This window comes from Pieris brassicae, chromosome 10 (assembly GCF_905147105.1).
Source record: "Pieris brassicae chromosome 10, ilPieBrab1.1, whole genome shotgun sequence".
In the NCBI taxonomy this organism is placed as follows: domain Eukaryota; kingdom Metazoa; phylum Arthropoda; class Insecta; order Lepidoptera; family Pieridae; genus Pieris; species Pieris brassicae.
The window spans coordinates 14,972,150-14,995,192 of record NC_059674.1 but is presented as its reverse complement, the minus strand read 5'-3'; the positions used below and the strand labels follow the sequence as shown (position 1 = coordinate 14,995,192).

The 23,043-nt window shown below is 34.0% G+C and overlaps 1 protein-coding gene across 6 annotated transcripts in view; it reads left to right on the top strand.

Moving 5' to 3' along the window:
* Positions 1 to 23,043, top strand: part of LOC123715125 (probable nuclear hormone receptor HR3) — a 69,876-nt gene that overhangs the window by 22,769 nt on the left and 24,064 nt on the right. Inside the window, exon 1 of one of the 6 annotated variants that reach the window (XM_045669968.1) lies at positions 7,160 to 7,242. The exons of the other annotated variants lie outside the window; for them this stretch is intronic. The gene's annotated coding sequence lies outside the window, so the exon portion shown is untranslated. Of the gene's footprint in view, positions 1 to 7,159; positions 7,243 to 23,043 lie in introns of those variants that run through there. 6 annotated transcript variants of the gene reach the window in all.

Below are 23,043 nucleotides of genomic sequence, written 5' to 3'. Positions count from 1 at the left end.
TCTACGGTTTCCCCATTAATTCAGTCTTAGCACGATGTTCTATCTATAGCTTAAAGGAAGATAAATCTTTGTTTTTGATTTTTTTATCTATTTATTACTGACGTGACGTGGCGGAGAGTTCTTCTCGCCCGTTCTGCACCTATGATTTGATAACTGGCAGTAAATGTAAAATTAGAAGCATTTAAATTTATTAATAATATTTTTTGTGAGCCATATGGTATCGTGGACTTTCCTCTTTATGATATTATATATACCAACTAATCCTTGTTTATTCACATCGTTATTTAATACCTCATTGTATAGCGAAAAGGTCCTAAAAATGAATGGTTCAAATAACCTTGTAAACAACCTTTCAAGATATTTGTCATCTGTCAAATAGCCAGGCACTACTTTCAAATAACTTTCTTTTATTTATAATAAATAATTATTTAGTCTTTTTTTCTCTTAAATTTAAATATCTAACGTTGTTATTACTTACTTATAGCTAAATGTTAGTAGTCGCTGTGTCGCCTGTAGATATGGACTCCTCGTGGGTAAGGCCTCCTCTAACCCTAGCCAGTCTTTTCCTGCTATTTCTATTAAGTCATCAGCCCACCTTCTTCTTGGCCTGCCCACTCTTTTATTTCCCGGTTGGTCCCTTCCATTGTGTTGACTTTAATGTCAATCTTGTCCAGGTGCCACTTTATTTTATTTATCAAATGGTACATAAAAATGATATAGAAACAGTATTACTAAATGATTATTGTATGTGCCTTACACAATCAGTTCGTATCTTCCCTTATTTTACGAGACACGAGGAACGCACAGGTCATTTTTAATAAAGTGATAACGTCCATGGACACCTGCAGGCTCTAGCGGGGCTTTACTCGAAGGCCCCTAAGTCGTGTTGGTTCGGAAATACCTCTGGCAGGTGGTTCCACAAAGAGGTGCTTAAAAAAGCGCTGCACTGTGTTGTGGAACGCTAGGCGTCGAAATGGGAAGAATGTATTCTGTATCAACGTTTGATCATCATCGAATATATATGAATTTGACACAATATGACTTTGTAATACACGAGCGACGTGGCTAAGAACTTATTACAATCAATTTTCTGGAACCTCACTTAGACCTACGCCTCTGCCTAGACTAATACTAACTAGCCAATGATCCAGAATTGGCATTAAGAATGGAATTACATTATTGCTAACATTACATTGCTAACATAACATTACATACATACATTAATAACAATAATTATAGTCTACCTATTTATAATCATGTTTATTAATTAATGAAAAGTCAGTTTTTTATTATTATTTCTTTCTCCATGTCGACATTTTTTATTGTAATTCTTTCTATTTGATATTTATAGTTTTTTTTTTACATAGGACCCCTAATAGCCTATCAGGTACGAGAACATCTGCGGCCATGAGACATGCATTATAGAATATAATAAATAAATCACTGGTGCTACATCCTTTTTAGGTGTAGGCCTCAGATTTTCTGTATGAGTTTTATGATAATTTGTCAATCTAATTGGCAAGTAGGTGATCCGCCTCCTCTGCCTGACTATACGCTGTCGACTTTTTGGGTCTAAGACAAGCCGGTTTCTTCACGATGTTTTCCTTCACCGATTGAGCGAATGTTAAATACGCACGTATAAAGAAAGTACATGGTGTACAGTTCGTACCAACGACCTTAGAATCTATGGCTAACATTGCTCTGCATAGAATACAATATATAGATAACTAAAGCAAGCAAATTCTTGTAAATCCGTGTACTTACTTTGATAACATTGGTATGCAAGTCGTAAGTGCCTCTGTCCAATCAATTTGGAACACATCTGGCCCTATTAAACCGTATTACAAATAGTCTTAGCGCAATCTAGATTTATAGGACTGGTATACGTTCTAAAAAGCATTGAATAATTATAACCTTGTTAAAAACCAGATTTTCTTAGCAAGTTTTTTTTAATTCTGGAATCTGTCAACTGTTTCAATACAAAACGCGTTAACTAAAGTTCAAAAAGCGTCTTTACTACCTTCTAAATATTCTAGCTTTTTCTTACCCACAGTTTCAGAAACGATAGCGCTAAGTGTGACTTCTGCATGTCTTAGGGAGCAAGCTGACTTGTCTAGTAGCTTAGTTCTTTCTGAATATACAAGGTCAGTCTACGCTAAGTTTTGACTTTAACATCCTTGTACATAGAAATAAATCAATCCTATTGCATTGTTTTGACATTATATCTGTCTCTCATCGTATTTGAACTACAATTTGACAGAAAGAGTCAGAAGTCTATAATGATGTAGTTTTTATAAATACGGGTAGTTGGGGAAAGTTTGGTATATTGGGCCGGTGACAATATGGACCAACCTCGTATCTCAAAAAGTAATTTTTCAATATTGGCAATTCAATATTGACAAACATTTAAAAAATTAAAATAAAATTATTTAAAAACATTAAAAATCAAATTACAAATACTATCAACCATAAAATAAAAAATATCATTATCTGTCATATTGTTTTCTGTGTGACATTTAGCGTCTGTGTTTTGTTTTTACTATTTATGATTTTTATTGATCTGTACTAATAGTGTACATATTACGCTGTTTTGTGACTACGAGTTATGCTGAAAATTATTTTATATACGTAAGTTTTCACTGTGTTTATTCAAAAATAGCTAAATAAAGAACATTTCAATTGTGTTTTTACTTTATCTAGAAATTGTAGTAGGTCAGGTTGAAACTGATTGTTATTAATAAAACTGTATTATAACAGTTTATTATTATAAATAACACTTTATTTATCACAATAAAATTTAAGACAAAGGACGTAAATAGCCGGACTTACTGCTAAAAGCGATTTCTTCCTAACAATAAGTAACTATTTTCAGTACTTTGCACTGAGTTCGTTAAATTAAATTTCATGATTTTACAAAATCATTTAATAAGATTTCTATATGGATATTAAATAATTATAAAAGTAAAGAGTGTTACTTTGCCCGCGCTCCGGAAATTATCGAATCGTTAATTTTTCAAATATTTATAGACTATCCCACATTCAATATTGACATTTGACATAAACATTTGAAGCGTCAAAAATTAGTTTTTAGGTAAAATAAATTAAGTATTATTCGACACAGAACAAATTAAATGAAGGAGAAACTACGCAACATCTATGTATGACGTTAATTTAAAAATGGGAAATTTAAAATTATTAGGTCCATACTTTTAAACTAAATTAAATAAAGATAATGCTATAAAACCTCTTTCGTTTAATGTTAATTAAGGCTCATCATTCGCCATAGATCAAAGAGTTGATGAATCAACCATAGATTTAATAACTATAATTCTTATTCTAAACAGTTCTTTGTGTAACTATGAGTCAATGCGTACTATGTCAGAACGTAAAGTTTAAGCTAGGTCAGGTATCATTTATAGATTGTAAATCGCTATACACGTCTTTTGTTTACTAACTGATTCCAAAAAGGAGGTTAGAATATTTGAGTATATTAATTACAAGGGCGTGGTCAAATAAAATAAATTGTAAGCAAACTAAAACTAAACATCATATCAAGACTTCAATCAGGTATATTTAACAGTAAATCAAAATATAATATGTTTATTATGGAATATAAGATAAAGGTACCACTTATTCCATGTCATTAAATTTGTATCGCAGAACCCATCCCTTCTCATCGGTAAAGAAGACAGAGGGTGAGAAAGCAGACGCAAAAAACTCTCGGTACTCTTTTAAAATAACAGATCATCCTTCAAAATGACTGGCATACATAGAAGAGACCAGAAAGGATTAAATTACAAAACTGATCGGAAACCTCGCAGTCCAGTTTCCAGAAGCGGCACCTGTTTACAGGTATGAGGTGTGAGCCAGCCATCATTTTACTCAACCATATATGAGGGAATTTATTGTAACTTACGTATATAGTGCTCACATCTCTGGGCTGATGCTTTCAAATACCAGCTTCTTCTATGGACCAAGATCAGAAGGGCTTGTCGAATTGTCAATCTCCAACGTGATTACTGACCGGCTTGATTCTTCAATCTCTCTACGCAGAGAAATTGCATCTTTGCGTTTTGAACAAAGTGTTCTATGGTGAGTGTTTTGAAGAATTATTTGGGTTGATCCCTTCATCAACACCTTAATGGCTGAAAGTCTTATACAGTTCGTTTCACCAGGCACTTTCTTTGTGAACTAGGGAACTGTGGAATTGATTCAACGGGGGTCGGCCTGAGATATACGCCAACTATTCAATCTTACTCCCTCAAAGGCCGGCAGTAGCTCCTAAAATGGTTCATGGGCTGCGATGACTGCCCATTATGGGCGGGCGCCCTGTAGGCTCGTTTGCATATTTTTCAACTAAACGATATATGAGGACTGTCTTTCTATCAGGTTTTTTTTAAACTTAAGGAACTAAATAAAAATTTTGTACTTTTTAAGATAAAATATATTTCCTTTTCTATAGCTAGGTATTAGAAGCTTGGCTTCCATTTTAATATTTGAATTTAATATAACAATAATTCTTTATGCATATAGAGGAGTTACGGAATAGTGACGGATAAGTTACGGAATATAACTCTTTTGTTGGTTCAATTTCGTCGAAGCCAATGTTTAACTTGTTTAGGTAGGTTTTTACTTCTACCATAAAAGAATATTATAATATTCGATTGAATAGTATAATCTTTGGTATTATAATAATTACTTCGCGCAGTGAATATTAGGTTCAATGCAAATGCAAGCTCATTCAAGGATAATAGATTTTAGTGATTCAACTGTTAAACACGCTGTTTTATTTAATTGCTTTATACTGGATTTTTTTTAATTGTAACAATTTTAATGGTTTACAGTTTATTAAATGTTCGGGCAATTAATTCAGTCATTTGTTTTAAATTCAATTTTATTTAACATAAAAAAATTAAACTTTAATGACCGCCTTGACGTTTGAATCGCAACACTTGGTATCATTAATTAAATAAAATCGACTTCAACACTTCTTTGACGCGAGAAAAGTTCTAGAATTTTTTAAAAATCTAATCAAGGTAAAATTTAAATAGAGAACGTTAGATTCAAAGGCCTAGTAGCGGACCAAAGAGTTTTCCCTTTTCAGCGCTTTTAAAAAAGTACTCATTAAGGTATGAAACCTACATACCACAAAAGAAGGTGTATGTGTGTGTACACGTGAATCAAGCACGTGCCGATACAGCACTACGCACACATGTGCAAGCAGTGATGTAACGCGTTGACGCCTAGCAGACATTTTTTATGGGCTCTGACGCAACTTTTTTTATACGTATACATTAGGTTCGTTTCATTAGTGTTTTCATTGCGTTTTTGCGTTGTAAGATGCATCAGGCTTGTATTTTTTTTTAATCTTTAAGCCGAGTGTTACCAATTACGTTTTATTGTACGATATTTCTTTATAAAAATGAGATAAATATTTAACACAAATACTGTAATAACAATAAAAAATATGTATTGACGTATGATGGCTTTTCTAATTAATTGTTTTCTTTTTCAGGTAAGGATAACTATTAATAAGAGCCAGCAGTAAGAGGTTTGATTGAAGGACATAAATCTAAAAAATATATAATTAGGTATTACAATGTACACGAAACATTAGGTAACATGAAAAAATTCTGACTTCGTGTGTATCAGCCCTTACGATGCACACTCACACACATACACATTCTGCGTATAACTGTAAAGCAAGGCTGCACACAGAAGCAACAAGGACAGGTCAACGCACTCTGTTGCCTTGCACAAGCGAAACAGGAATACACTCTAACGCTAATGAAAGAGCGGCGTAGACTGCCGTCACTCTCTTCCGCCGCGCAAATAGGATTTTCCTCAAGTGTGACAAGGATAGCGCTATCGCGACAGGAAGAGACGGCCATATAAATATTATGTCTGTTATTTCATTTCCTCCGTTGTGATGCAATACCAATTTACAGTATATGCATCTATTTTGAGACAAAGCTCAATTAAAATTTAGGCTTATGAGAATATTATACATTTATTACAATGTCAAACTAGGTAGCTAAATTGAAGGTAATTTATTAATTTCTCAAAAAAAATAATATAATTGTATATTTTACATTCGCAGCAGGTTATATCAATAAAATCGTTAAAATGTTTTTTAATATTTATTTTAAATGGCACACCCCGTTTCTTATATATTAATAATAATGTGAAGTAAAAAAACAAGTCGTATAATATATAACTCAGCGCCCTCTCTTATCGAATGGCGTCACTAAAAATGATTAATTTATTATTGTAATTTGCAACTATCTCCGTGTCCTCATTTTCATGTAATTCTCATTATATCGACTCATTAATATTTTGCTAACAAGTTGTTTCCACGATTCAGCTTGAAACTATTTTTAAGGAAAATCCGATGATATTCCCACTACGCATGTCCTACTTTCATTTCTATGAAAATACTGCGTCTTTTGTGGACTTCAGCCTACCAGTGAAAAAATAGGTCCAAGACATTTGCCAAACCCCATGTCAATGAACTCAAATTGCTGCCAAACGACTACTCCATCAAAAATAGTCTCAAACACGTGGTAACAGCACCGAAAATTACTCCCAACACATTTTCAAAACAGGGGCCATATTGAAAATTTTCCCGCGCACACTTACGACCTTACGTTCGAAATTCAAAAGCCACGCACACACTCATAAATTTTCCACAAACATAAGTCGCAAAGGTAATCATTGTACGAAGAAAGTACGTACGAGCTTTCCCTGTGTTGGGTTACACAATGTCGGACCTCTCTTTCTAACGCCTCTAGAAACTGCTAGCGTCCCACTCACGCGTACTGTTATTACATAACGGTTGTTGTTTAGCTGTAACATTTTTCTCTTGAAACCGCTATGGTTTAAACTGAAATTAAATATTGAAACAGTGCGTTGAAAATTATCACATTAATAGTTGTTGATTACAGGTTTTACTCATCAAAAGTTGTCTGACAGTGTAATTTAAAAAGATATTGCATATAATAATTAATTAAAAAGTACCTAAATAAATACATGTGCTTAACTTAACGCACCTCCCTATACGTATAGCTTATACATGTAACATAACGTGCTTGAGTGTGGGAGCGTGCGGTAGTGTGCCTCGCGCCTGTTCATTTCCTAGTTGCTCCCTTGATGGCCCGCTTGCAACATCGCGTCGTTGTGAGCGGGGCCTTATGAATTCCGTGCACTTATTCGAATTCGAATTTTTTTTCAGTGTTGTGACGTGTAAGTGGCCAGTGTTGTGTCGTGAAAAAAGTTTTTATGTGGATTTTAGCAGGTTTTCACAACTCGGTTTGAAAGTAGAATGATGTAACAACTGTTGCATTGTATTCTTAATACGCCTTTCTTCAACTCGAAATTTTAATTAATTTAATTGGTTAATTAGCGAAGATGAGTTCCGTGCGAAATTCTCATTGCATTAAATTAAATTCGGGAAATTAATTGGATGTTACATGTTGCGGATTAAATTATAATTTTTACTTTTACCTTAATGTCGAATACATAACTTCAAAATCTTTTAAAGTTCTTGGAAAAATTTCATATGACTAACTGATAAAACCATATCTTTATTATGGAATTTCAATTCCAAAAATGACTATTTAAATAAATAACATTTAAAAATACACAGAAAATAGACGTAATATTTATTCAAAGAATCAAACCGCATTTTTGAAAAGGTTCCTACTGAACGATATCTCGGTTACTATGAAATAGATAAACGTTTTCAAGCAAACTATGTCGAAATATATACTTTACTTTGATATAAGGATGGCAGGAGCTCATAAAAAATTATGAAAATACTTTACAAAACTTCGAGGTATTAATTTAAAGTAGACTAATAATAAATATTATTATGTGTCATATATCAAATTAATCATAACGTGCTGATATTATAATTAAAAAAAATATATTACTAAAATAAATTAATATATTACATTGTTGTCATAGAAATATATAAGACCTACAGCATTTTAGTTTGACCATTTTACATTTTTATTTCTTGCAGTTGGCAACCCTATCTATGGACTATAGACGCGGGTGTCACAACGTTTATTACATGTTACTTAATGTTGACTATGGAAGTTTATCTACTAGTTATGAATGTATACAAATATTACAGACTATAAAAACGCATGGTTAAATTTAGACGTAATATATTCATTTAAAGTACATACATTCTTATGCGATTATCAAATCTTCAAAGCGATCTAATTGAGATGTCTCATATCAAACAAACGTGACAACAACAAACTATAGACAATCCCATCAAAAGTTTGTAACATATTGTTACGAAGACGGGTCGACTGCATGTTTCTAGATTTTTCCACTAGTTAGAGAACTTTTCAGCAGGCTGTAATATGATTTTTGACCGTTTCAGGAGAGGGTCAATCACATATTAGAAAATTGTAATTTTCATAATGTTACCCTAGTTTTCAGGAAGCTGAAACCTTTTTTCAGTCGGTTTCAGAACATGTGTAGTCGAGTGGTGCAGTTTTCAGGAGACCCGTTTTCAGGCGTTTTCAGGCCTAGTTATACCCCTTTGATGAAGGAATATTCTAGACCGAACTTTCTAGGTGTGAGACAAGGACGAAATGATACGAGAGAGAGAGAGAGAAGATCAGAACTTTCTCGAAACTAGACGAGCACTCTAGAACGCCGTACGACAAGGACGGAGCAACGTGCGAAAGAGACAAAGAGTGCGAACGTTCTAGAATTGTGCAATCGCTACTCAGTAGCAAGCCCGCCTAGAAAGTTCTCGAATATTGTTTAGAATTATTCCCAGGGATATATAAGCGAGCCGAAACGCGACTAGTCACTTAGTTTGGAATGCGATAACAAGAGCGAAACACCGAAGCGATAAAGTGCGAATAAAGTGAATATAAGTGATAAAGTACTGTGTGAAGTGTGCATAAGTGAAGTAATTAGTGACTGTGTTTTTGTGTGTTATTAGTGAATCTCTGCAATTAATTTTGTGCCCATAAATTCCTCATTGATTTATCAAGAAATAAACCCTTGAATAAATCCACGGCATTTTCTATCCGATCCCCTAGCTCGTAACATTTTGGTGTCAGAAGTGGGATAGAAACATGCCAATTACTCCAAGGGAGAATCAAGAGGAGTCTGTGGCAGAGTCTTCAGCTGCGGAGGGAGTGCAGACAAGGGCGCAATCAGCACGCGACGCCGCCCGGCGACAAAGTTTCGATGCAAACCGCGGGATGGGTGAAAGTAACGATGGCAACATCCTCCTTGCTCTGCAGCAAATGATGGAAGCACAGGCACGCCGTCAAGAAGAACAGACACGACAAATGATGGAAGAACAGGCACGCCGTCAGGAAGAACAGGCACGCCGTCAGGAAGAACAGGCACGCCGTCAGGAAGAACAGACACGCCAAATGATTGAAGAACAGACACGCCGGCAAGAAGAACAGGCATGCCGTCAGGAAGAACAGGCACGCCGTCAAGAAGAACAGGCACGCCGTCAAGAAGAACAGGCACGCCGTCAGGAAGAACAGACAAAACAAATGATGGAAGAACAGGCACGCCGTCAAGAAGAACAGGCACGCCGTCAAGACGAACATACACGCCAAATGATGGAAGAACAGGCTCAGACACGTCGCATGATAGAGGAGCAGGCACGACGTCAAGAGGAGCAGGCTCGCCGTATAGGAGAAAAACTTTGTGACCTGAAAATACAGGTAGATGAAAAGATCGAGAATTTGGAATCCAAGCAGGATAAACGTATCCTTGGATTAGAAAATGAAATCCAATGCCTGAAGACCTCTGGTGTTGTCACGACTGTAGCACCACCTGGAAATGTGAAAGTGCCTCCCTTTGATGGTACATCTTCTTGGGGCGCGTACAAGCTTCAATTTGAGACTGTAGCACAGTCAAACGGGTGGACTGACGATCAAGCAGTTACCGCCCTTATTCTGGGATTGCGAGACGAAGCCCTCTCCATATTAGATACCAAGAAAGGTAAGGTGACGTTGAAGCAACTGCTAGATGCCCTGGAATCACGGTATGGAGACGCACATTTAGAGCACGTTTACAGGGCTCAATTGAAGGATAGAATACAGCAGACAAATGAAAGTTTGCAAAAATGGGGACTAGAAATAGAGAAGCTGGTAAGGAAGGCCTACGCATCCTCACCAGATGTTGCAGACAAGATGTTGGTTCAAGCTTTTGTCGATGGTATTCGAGACCGTGAAATTCGAATGGCTGTGAACCTCGGTCACCATAAGGACCTTAAGGATGCTCTTGCTCATGCGTTGGAAGTGGAAGCATTTTGCAAGGATCATCGACCTTACCGCATTAGGGCTATCACGGAAAAAGCTAATGGTCAACGTGGGTCAACCTGTTACACCTGTGGGGAAGTAGGGCATATGAGGTTTTCGTGCCCTAAGAAAGACTTCCGAGGTGATGTGAAGGTTAGACGTGGGAATACCTTAGTCATCGACGGAGAAGTCAATGGAACTAAGTGTAACCTAACACTCGATACTGGAGCTTCACGAACAGTGATCAGATATCAGCTTTTGAAGACATTTTATAAAAGCCCTTCTAGAGGAATTGTACAGCTTGTGACGGCAACAGGTCAGCGCATAACCGATCGGGGAGAAGGTATTGCAACCTTCAAGATTGGTGGAAGTTTATACAGACACAAGGTTGTTCTTGCCGACATAGTAGATGACTGCATAATCGGATTAGACTTCATGAAGTATTATAAGTGTAAGATAGATCTGGAAAAAGGAATGTTCAAGTGTGGAGAGCAGGAAGTTTGTTTTAAAGGCAACTCTTCAAAAAGTGGTTATGACGCCTGTAGAGTAATCAATGTGGACGGACAGGCTAGTAATCAACAAGAGTGGAACGCAGTTAGAACAGTTCTGGATAACTATAAGGAAGCCCTGTCAATACTTCTATCAAAGGCAGAGGGACAATTAAAGAAATTTTCTGACATGTTATCTACTCATGAAAGAGAGCTAAGGGGTTCAGATGATGTGTCTCAAGGACCGTGCGATAAAGTTAACGAAGAGGATGGAAGGGATAATGAACCAGTGAGGATACTAAGAACGGATACCATTAGTCCAGATTGGTGTGGTAAATTAATTCAGGAAGAGCAACATCAAGATTCTGACATTAAACCCATTCTGGACTGGATGAAATCTTCAGCTGTCAAGCCGCAATGGAGTAAAGTTGCATCTACAAGTAACACTACTAAGAGTTACTGGGCTCAATGGGATAGTTTAGTTCTACATAATGGAGTGTTATGTCGCAAATTGAAAAATGCTCAAGGCGATCATTTGCAGTTTGTTGTGCCAAGATTCAAGGTTCGCGACATATTAGAAATGTGTCATAGTGACTTGTCTAGTGGACATTTAGGAGTAAAACGGACTCTTATGAAGGTTAAGGAAATGTTTTATTGGATACATTATCGTGAAGATGTAGAAGACTGGATCAAGAAATGTAGAGCTTGTGCAGCTGTTAAGGATCCGCAGACTCGATGGGAAAAGATAATGGCCACCTATAAAGGGAGTAATGATGCTCGGGACGAGCATGTCTAAGGAGGGGGTAGTGTTACGAAGACGGGTCGACTGCATGTTTCTAGATTTTTCCACTAGTTAGAGAACTTTTCAGCAGGCTGTAATATGATTTTTGACCGTTTCAGGAGAGGGTCAATCACATATTAGAAAATTGTAATTTTCATAATGTTACCCTAGTTTTCAGGAAGCTGAAACCTTTTTTCAGTCGGTTTCAGAACATGTGTAGTCGAGTGGTGCAGTTTTCAGGAGACCCGTTTTCAGGCGTTTTCAGGCCTAGTTATACCCCTTTGATGAAGGAATATTCTAGACCGAACTTTCTAGGTGTGAGACAAGGACGAAATGATACGAGAGAGAGAGAGAGAAGATCAGAACTTTCTCGAAACTAGACGAGCACTCTAGAACGCCGTACGACAAGGACGGAGCAACGTGCGAAAGAGACAAAGAGTGCGAACGTTCTAGAATTGTGCAATCGCTACTCAGTAGCAAGCCCGCCTAGAAAGTTCTCGAATATTGTTTAGAATTATTCCCAGGGATATATAAGCGAGCCGAAACGCGACTAGTCACTTAGTTTGGAATGCGATAACAAGAGCGAAACACCGAAGCGATAAAGTGCGAATAAAGTGAATATAAGTGATAAAGTACTGTGTGAAGTGTGCATAAGTGAAGTAATTAGTGACTGTGTTTTTGTGTGTTATTAGTGAATCTCTGCAATTAATTTTGTGCCCATAAATTCCTCATTGATTTATCAAGAAATAAACCCTTGAATAAATCCACGGCATTTTCTATCCGATCCCCTAGCTCGTAACAATATATATCACTAATATCATGCATTTATATTGTACGCAGCGAAAAATCCAGCAATGTAAAGTTACATTGTCTAAAATAATCTAGAATTCATCCATTATGAAATAAATATGCAAAAAATACACAAAAAATATTTGAAAAGAGCAAAATAAAGCATTTGAATGAATCTTTCAGCGCAAACTAACAATGGTTGAATTTCTTTAAAAGTAAGTGAAAAACGCTTCGTTTCACTGGGGAAGCGCATACCATTATATCCATCCCTCTCCATTTATTCAAAAATCCACCACTAGAAAGAGACAAATGATTATTGTTAATAACATAATGGGTGACCTATTTTTGCCACGTGGCTAGATTGAAAAGTTGTCTAGTGTAGTCCATTAAATCGTTTTAAACTATATAACTTTCTATCATTCTGGTGAATACTTATATCTTACTTCAAATGCTTTATGCGCATGTAACAGTAGATAAAAGCTATATATATATATATAGCATTTTAATTCTTTCTTTGCATTTTTTGGTTAAAGTTATATTATTTGTAATTCGACTTAGGGTTCTTCAAGAAAAGAGGGTAGGTACCAATTCTTAAAAGGACGGCAATGTGGTTGGAGCCCTTAAAGGAGTGTCCATGAGCACTTAATATCAGATGGACCTCCTGCCCGTTGGTCCCCGTGTTCTATAAAAAAGATTATGTTAGATTCTGAATATTCCATTAGATACACAGTTTTCAGCTGCAATTAAAATAAGTCATGGCGTACATTACACTAAAAATATTTAGATACTTTACTAGTATCTAGTTTTCGAAAGTTTCAAAGGTTCATTACACGATATCATGTTAATGAGAAGTAGTGTTAAACATTTGGTGAAATTATGAATTAGGTCGAATTCACACGTTTCATATGAAACTCTTGAAGTTGCCTTTTTGAGAGTTCTTATTTAAGAGTTTAATGCCGTGTTATTGGAAATTTAAATATTAGTATTAGTAAACAAAAATATGAACGAATATTATTCAACACACTTCTTTATTATTTGTTTGCACAACGATAAAATAAATCAAGATAAATTATTTCTCTGTTATAAGCTATAAGCGCTTTAATCTTTGGAAAACTATCACTTTTCATGGAACTAATGACAGGCGTAGTTAAAAATAATACAACATTAACAAATATATGTGTGTTTTGAAATTATATTGGTATTAATTTGAAGTAAATATACGTATATAGTAATAAGTATAGATCTGGCATTAGGCATCTATATTCACCATTTTGTGATAATTTCCACAGAAAGCGTTTTTTACACGCTTATTTTATTTGATCATTTTCATTAAAAATATAATTTGACAGGTATAAACGTTGAGGACATAAAAACGTGGGTGAAAGACCGTGAAATTTTCAGTGACCTATTGGCATGAACCTCAGACCCCAAGGTCGGGAGGTCAGATTAGGGCCGATCGAGAGCTAGCCCAAAATGTAGGGTACGACCTGCGAATGCTGACCTATATCGAATTCAAGTTTGAGGTCACTAGTTCATTTGAGACCGATAGATGGCGCTAAATAAGTATTTTAAGAAGAATATGGTTCTGGTAAAATTTATTGCCTGTTTACAAATATCATATAATCAGAATATATGTATGTTGAAATGTTTTCACTGTTTCCCTAAATTGAATAAATGTAATAAAAATATTTTTAGGCCGTAAAAATTATATTTACCCCAAATAGACGTATTTTATATTTCAAAGGAGAAGAGGAACTCTTGTATGTTTAAATGTTGTTAATTGTAATTTCATTAACAACAAAGTGCATCGGATGGCATGTTGTAGCGAGTATTACATAATCGGTTATATCAAGATATGTCTGGATGGCTATATAACAGCCAGCTTATTACGAAAGATATCTCGTTTAACTCGTTTACAAACTTTTATTTGTTACTGTCATTTCACAGTAGTTACATGCGACGGAAGAACACCAAATTTATGTAACTTACTTACTTACTTTATTGAATCCTTGCTTTTGGTATAAGCTTTTGCATTTATAAACTTACCGAAGTTTACATTTTATGAGCCATAATTTTCTAGTAAAAGGAAGAGTGTTTGCAAATACACATATGTGTTAAGTCCTTTCTTATGGAATTGGTTTGAACTCAATAATATTAAATAGTACATTAATATTAACGGAGAATAAATACAAACATAATGTCATTAGAGAATTCAATTGTAAGGATCTTTAAGAGGCTCCCTTATAAGTCGGACCCTTCCGACCTTGAACCGCTGAAAGGGCCTCAGTTATGCAAGTATGAATACCGCTATTATACGAATACCCATATATTATACTAAATACGCAGTTGTTCAGCTATTTTGAATTTAAAAAACAATATTGATAAAGATAACCTCTTTACTCATACTCGTAATCCTAAAAATTTAATTTGGTCCTTAGAATACTTGTTCTATATGAAATGTGTCACCAATAAAAAACTAAGCAGCTTGCCACGCCACCTAGTGTTCAATAGAAAATTGACATACTAAAGATTTTAACAATGACTGAGTACTTATGAACCCCAAAGGAACCAATGAACTCGAATAATGTCCTTCACCTCTTTCCTCATTTCCGCAACTCGACAACAGATGGCGCTAAAATTAAATAGCTTAGTAGGACGCTGACCCACGCATTATGTCATTCTGTCGTGGCCTATAAATAGTACCTATATCCGTGCTTAGTACATTGACTGATTTGCTTTTCCTTCACTTCTCACGTTTTAATAGAATTACACGTTCTGCTATGTCTATGGGCTGATGTTTTATTTACTTGTTTAACATATTAGTATTGTTTTAATAAGCATTCGGTGTTTTAGTAATTAGGTGATATTTTTAACTGATTGGTACTAGTCATAATTATTATTGTTTAATAGATCTAGAATAATATTATTTGTTAACACTATTATACAGCAGTCAGCAACACGGACCTGAGGTTAATGATCTAAGAAAGGAAAAAATAAATTCTTAGGCTCAGATAAACCAGAGCTGTCTAGACGCCATGGCTCCAAAATAATAATTATTTTATTTTCGCTTCATATACTTGAGATTGAAAATACATACATTACTAGCAGATGCCTGAGACTAGGTTTGTACAATAAGAACAAAGCCGGTCTCCCTAAATTTTTTGATGCCATGATTTAGGACATACATTTTTTCATGGAACAGAAGGCAAAGAAGCAAAAACATAATAAATATATAAACACCGCTGTATGGAAGGTTTATTTTTAGGTTATTCCAAATTCATTGGTTCCTAAATGCTAAACAGACAAAAAAATCATTGCAACAGGCGCAAACCTACGTTTATTCACGAATTAGGTATTTTGGTTTAGAATAAATTAACGGAACTAAGACAAACGGAAAAAACTAATTAATTCGATACTGGAGAGTAATAAATCAACTCGCGTAGACCAATGAGTCAAACATTCAATAACCAATAGTTTAATTTGCATAAAGAAATTAATATTGAGAATCAAGATTATATCTCGATTTCTAATTCACAAAGCACTATCGATCATTTAAATGACAAATCGTGCTCATGTAATTAATCAATTCTTACTTATAGATGTCGAAATAATATAAGTAGCTACTACTTAACTTTTCGTATGTGAATTGTATAACAGGGAAATATTAAAAAAGATTAATACAAGACAGTACTTAAGAAAATATTTATAGTATTCATACGAAATAATGTAACTATAAACGGCACCGATAAGTCTTTAAAAAATGCCTTTTTTATCAATGGGAAGTAAGATTTTTTATTATAAAACCGAGGGCAAACGTCTGGGAAGTATAAATGGATAATATAATGGATATAAAGGATTTTAATTGGTCTCTGATAATATACATATTTAAAGAGACTAACGCTACGCTACAATATTTATAAAAAAGATCATGCCTTATTCTAATTTAGAGTTTTGTTTGTTCTCCAATTGCAGTCACAGACCTTAAGCTATATATGACAAATACATTTATAACCTTAAACAATAATAATGCAAGTAACGATTATTTACCTCATTTAAATACAAAAGAAAGTATTCAATTACAACGATAACAATTAAGAATTGCTTCAATAAAATTAACAATACAAAAATGATACGTAAAACGTGCCAATGATGAGGTCAATACACTCGTTTGGCAACCATTTGTACCTTGGTATTCGCCAGTTGATAATAGATGACGCTACTTTGTATTACAAAAAAAAATTAAGAATTAGGTATTGTAAACTTTATATTTTATAATGATTAGTGTTAAATCGTATTTTATTGAAATAAATAATAATGAAATCGCTATCTATATATTTAATCAAATCTTCCTTAGAATTTAAAAAAAAAACACTTATTATTAAAAATTTAATGGCCAAAATTTACTACAAAATTGAATCCGAAGAACAGAAGCAGAGCAGAGCAGACTTACTAGAAATGATTTCAAATTGCAATTGCAAATAAATCTAAGGTCCTTGACCGTATTAATGACCCTTACTTATCCCATTGTCTAACAGATGGCAGTATTAGTGTCTTCACTGCAATAAGCATAAAATAATTTTGCAAAAATTTTGCATTCTTATTTCAAGTTATTAAACGACCTAAATACAATATCAGCATATTCTTTAATCAATAGTTAAAATAACTTTTATATTATCTATAATATTTTTATGAAAAAAAAAAAAAATGGAATGCCTCTCTACATCAAAAACACATTTAATTTATTAATTTAGTACAAGTTACTTCTATTCAATACAAGATGGCGCTTCAAAAGTCAACAAAGTGCGTTGATCCTTTCACCGGTTATTGGTCCCTGTATTGATCAAGTGTTTGACACAAAAAATGCGAAACGAAAGTGTCAGGTCTAATTTCATGAGATCCATTACACGATTAAATGAGTCAGAATCACTTCCTTATAAGGTGTGAGAAATATAATGATATTTTGTTGCTGACCATAAGGATAATATAAAATAATCAAAGAAAACCCATTAGTAAAAGACATTCATTACATTAATACCGCGATCATTATTGAACGTCCTGGGTTTATTCCCGATGAAACTATACTTTTCGGGTTCACATAGAAAACTCTTCGCTTGTGACAAAAACTAAAGAATGCATATTTGTACGCCGCACCATATGCATATGTTATTGTAAAGCCTCAAATACCTTAGTGTATACATAATTATCTTGGTAGAAAGAAATTGGAAGTACATGTTCACTTACAATGCATTTTTATTAAAGAGAATGTTGTATGTTTACACAGTGGTTTTGCTCTAATTAAGACACCTTACATTCGTAAGAAGGTTTAATTTACCAAAATACTGAGACAAGAGCGTAATGTCTCTGGGTGTTTTTTAATGAAACGAATGCTATTTATCGTTCTAATTAAAATCGTATCGTTTAGTTATTTTTGTATAATACGAAATTAAAACAAAAACTATGTAACTCGCTTCTATTGCTGTTAAAAATATCCCCTATAACAATATTTCCTTATGATACAAATCCATAATTATTGTTTTAATTATTTAACACACTTTTAAAAAAGAAATTGTGATTTTACTTTGCAGGTGGTTTTAATGTTGAATCATTAATTTTACCTCAAACGTTGTTTTCAAAGAATTGTAAGACAATGTCGCAACACGGGGGCTATGACCTCTGACTAATTACAATTAAACGAATCAATCATTATTTAAATTGTCTATCATATACAAATATTTATGTCTACTGTAAATTTCCTGTTTTACGTATTAAATATTTATTTGTATTGATGCAACAATGATTTTTTAAATAATACATTCCGGATACATTGAACATTACGATCAAGCCTAAATAAATTTAAGTCTACGAAAGTGCCTAATAACACTACAGTCTCTATTAAGAGGATAGTGTTCTATTAATTCACTTACTACTGCTTAGCATTTAAGACTATCGTGCACTAACCCAAACTCACTAATTCCTTTGGTTTGCCTTTCTCAATTTCATTAAAACTCTGAAAACAAAATCAGATTTAACATGCGCAATTCACTTTGATATAACTCTAAAATTATGATATGGTAAACTGTGTCGATCCTGCAGTTACCCTAATATGTTAGTAGAATTTTGGCCGAAGTTGAAAACCAAACCCATTCCTACAATCAAAACATAGAGGTATGTATAGGCATTCTGCTTAACCGTGTGGATTTTACCCACTAAAACCATCGGTAATCGCAACGCGACCGCACGGTATTTGAGGTCTATCGGGACACGGTACAATAGAATCTATAAATATACATATACACAACACAAATATACAGTATTTACACTATACCTTACCTACATACAAATAATAATAAGAATTATTAGAAATTGATAAAGAGAAAATTAAAACAAATTTGAAAAGTTTGCTCTCTGTGGCAGTGTACCTTTATGAGATCATTTACTGGCTGTATTGCGATATTTATTGGTTAAGAGATGAAAGCATCAGCTCTGAGGTTTAGTTTACCGACTTTGCACTTCCTACGGTCCATGAGTCTCTACTCTAAAGGGAACAAAATTAAAAATATATAAATATTAATTGAGGATTATTAAAGGACATTTATATGCATAGTTAGGGCTCAAACTCAACCACAGCTCATCAGGAAATTGACAAATTTAATACAGAATTTTCGGTCGTAGGCTTCCCATAACTTAACTATAACAAACAAACACGCACAAAACTACTTGAAGTGTATGAAATATATGGTACGTAAAATATAACTAATGTAATCTTACACAGTAGGTACATATAAACAAAATCATATATTAGGCTGTTTTTCGAAAATTTATTACGTATTAATCTATATATAATAGTGTTTATATATTATAAAAACAGTTTATAAGCACAATTTTGGAACGAAATAGTAAAGTTATGAAATTTCCTTTTTGAAATGAATTTTATTTTCTGGTAATATGTATATGAATAGGCGCTAGTTACATCTAATGAACGTATACAACTCACAAGTTTAACAGCGGTTATAACAAATCTTTGCTTTAAATATTTGAAAACGTTATGAAATTTTTATGTTACATCTTTATTCATCGGTTTTGGGGTCAGGACTTAGTATTGAATAAAGTAATGTATGATGGTACAAAATTATATATAAATAGCTGAAAATTCAAAGCACAAGTGGATCACTGGATCTTTTCTTTTTGTAGGAAATCTTTGGTAGTTACATAAATGATTTAAATTGAATTAAATTTTTAATCATTATACTAAATGAGTCTCGTATCTACTATAGTTAAAATTGATGGAGAGCCACTAGTTTCATAATAATTGCCTAATCAGAATATTATATAGAAAATATCGCGGTACTTAGTCCCTTTGAGTATCATTTGCGCTGTCGGTACATTGATTAATAATAGACAATGAAAATACTTCGCAGTGTTATCTAAAAGCCTTGTCTGGTATACGTCACGTGTATCGTCCGTCTCTGTCACACGCATATAATATACGATAATTGCATCTCGTTCTTACTATAAATAAAACGCCGGCCGGCGATCAGGTCAGTGACCTCCCAAATTTCTTGAGGTCGACGAACGACCGCGCAAGTTGAATGTACCAACTGTTATAGGTATTATTATGCGATTCTAGTTTTTTTCTATATATTCCACGATTTGCTTAATGCAGATTTTTTTAAATAAATTAACAATCATTTTTACGTATTAAACACCAAATAAAGATATTAAAATAGATACATTTTGTGTTTAAACTATGTCCCTATACAAAAATCTCCTAAATTATTATAAATGAATCAAATAATTGTAACAAATATCTCTTTTGTAATAATTTTAGGTAATATCATATATTATTTACGTCTGAACGTCCATTAATATTGGAGTTCTTGATAAGTAGATTAAGGTCATGCACAGGTAATATCTTAATTGGTCCAAACAAGCAATTCAAAGACATTTTAGGTGAAGTTCACAAGACAGTATTATTGCATTCATATTGGATGGATTTTGATGAAATTTCATAACATTTTGGATAAGTTTAGTACTGACAATAATTGATTGTAGATATATACGTAGAACTGAATGTTTAACAAAACACTATTAAATGAAACGTTTAAGTATACAGATACGCTATACCTAGAGAGTATAGTAAGATCGTTCCAATTCTTAAAAAGCCGGCAACGCATTCTAAAGCCCTCTGGTATTGAGAGTGTCATGGTCGGTATCACTGAACAACAAACTCACCTCCTACTCATTTGTCTCCTGTTGTATAAAAAAAAGGAATTTGTTTGTTTCTAAATAATTAACACAAGATGACTCAAGATGGATTTCAAAAAATTAAATCCTCATACTCTCAAACTCTTACCCATATATTAATTTGAGTTCGTCTATGTTTATTTCCAGAATACCAAAAAATACAAAAAACCGGGACATATACCGGGATAAAAAAATATTGATTTTTTCAAATGTTTGATTATATTCGGCATAATATTTTTTTTTGGCTATATATAATTTATATTGATATATATGTAACTGTAGACTAAATCCTAGTTACACCAAGGTCTTTGACGTCACCAGGGTGAGTGAAACGAAAAATTCAGCATCACCAGGTCAATCACCGAGTAACCGTCGAGTGTTTTGATAATATATAAGGAAATGCGAAAACGCGTGGCTTGCCATGTGTTTCTTTACTAATATCATCCGATTGATATCGACTACAGCTCAATGGCGATGCGTTTTTTTAAACATGGCCTAAATGGGCAGGAGGCTCCCCGATGTTAAGTGTTACCTCACATTGCCAGTAGGCTCGTGTGTGCGTTGCTGGCCTTTTTTATATAGAACAGGGAGAAAACGGACAGGAGGCTCCCCGATGTTAAGTGTTACCTCACATTGCCAGTAGGCTCGTGTGTGCGTTGCCGGCCCTTTTATATAGAACAGGGGGAACACGGCCAGAAGGCTCACCTGTGATACCTAACAATGCCTAAGCTTGCCGGAAGGCTCGCGAGGGCTGTGCCGGTCTTCAAATATCCCTCTATAATAATCGCTAAATATTACACAAAACATTCCTGTCTTGCATATACCGTACTATAAGGCATTTTTAGCTATTCTTAAATATTTTGTAATAAAACCTCTTTTCTAAAGTTTAGTTAAAAATTAACCCTATTTATGGTTTTGTGATTTGTGATCCTTAGGTGAATTTGTAGTGTCGATGGAGCTTTTGTTATTGACAGTCTTTTTTTGTCTGGATACTAAGGGATTTGCGCTAAGTGTGACCACCGTTTGTTAAATACGTCCTTGACATATTATTTTATAGAACAAGGGTCAAACGGGCAAGAACCTCACCTGGTGTTAAGTGATACCGCCGCTCATGGACACCCTCAATACTTAAGAGCCCGCGAGTGCGTTGCCGGCCTTTAAAGTTCGCGTCTTATATTTTTGTCTGTAAGCAATTGAGCGGTATTTTAGCGAGTGAATAAATTGGTATAGGTGACGTTTGGCACGGAAGAGCTATAGGTCAGTTACTCAGACATGGGGCAATGAACTAAAGTCGTTGAACCAAGTTTTGGCAAAACATTGACTCCACTAGGTTTGGTATGATGAAATTTTAATACAATTTAAATTATAATTATTCGAAAAAGTAAGTGAAAAACAGTTTTAGAATTTATTATTTTAACTGTATCCGTTTGATTTGTTTATATAACACAAAAAACATATCTTCAAATTACGTTATATATTAACCTTATATCACCATCAACATATGTATTTCAATTAAATTTGATAAAAAACAAGACTAGCCTCTGATTAATTAAAATGTCTCCAATACTATACCTTGCAACACACCAAAAGTGACAGTCAACATTTAAGGCAAAGATCACTAACCGAAAAGAATTCTCAGTATTTTCAAATATCGAATTTGAGTATGATTTAACAATTTCCACATGTGACGTGTCAAAAATCACGCATTTGACACATTATCAAAGTTTATTGAGGTCATTGATCTTCGAAAGTTGAATGCGCCAAAATTTTACTGTTAATTATTTTCGTATGCAATTGTTTAGACTTTCTTTTATGGACAAGTTGACAGTCACTTATAGAAACTAAAAAGTTATGGTTAAATCTCCTCTTCTGACCTCGAAATCTGTATACTAACTTTTAACCTAAAATTAAAATTCTATCACTATTTACAGTTAAAAAAATCGTAATCCCGATATAATAATATTAGCGTTAAACTTATGGGTTTTATCTATAGTTAATAATTTAAGGAATGTTTTTCTTATCTCTTCTGTTACACATGTCTTGATTGCATTATAATAATTAAAAACACATTCAACTATAACTAGCAAACTCATAACTATATGTTAATTGACATATAGAAAGATTTTACAAACTATGACGACAGATTAAAAATACAATTGATCTCATTGGCGAATCGTAATTATGACGTCACGAGGTTCGAATTTCGAACCCGCTACAAGGCCATTAGGTGTGACGCGTACTCGAAATATTTTTGAAGTTCGTTGACTTTTTGTATTTATAAACGCAAATAGGTATAGTTATATGTACGAAAATAAAACTGACTCAAAATATACATTATATTTAGTCACTGGTCGATCTGGCAGTATGTTTCGCGATAAAACTCTATGGCTTAAGATTCAGATATGTGACTGCGTGATCTTTGACTATCGTATGTCAAAGTCAAATCATT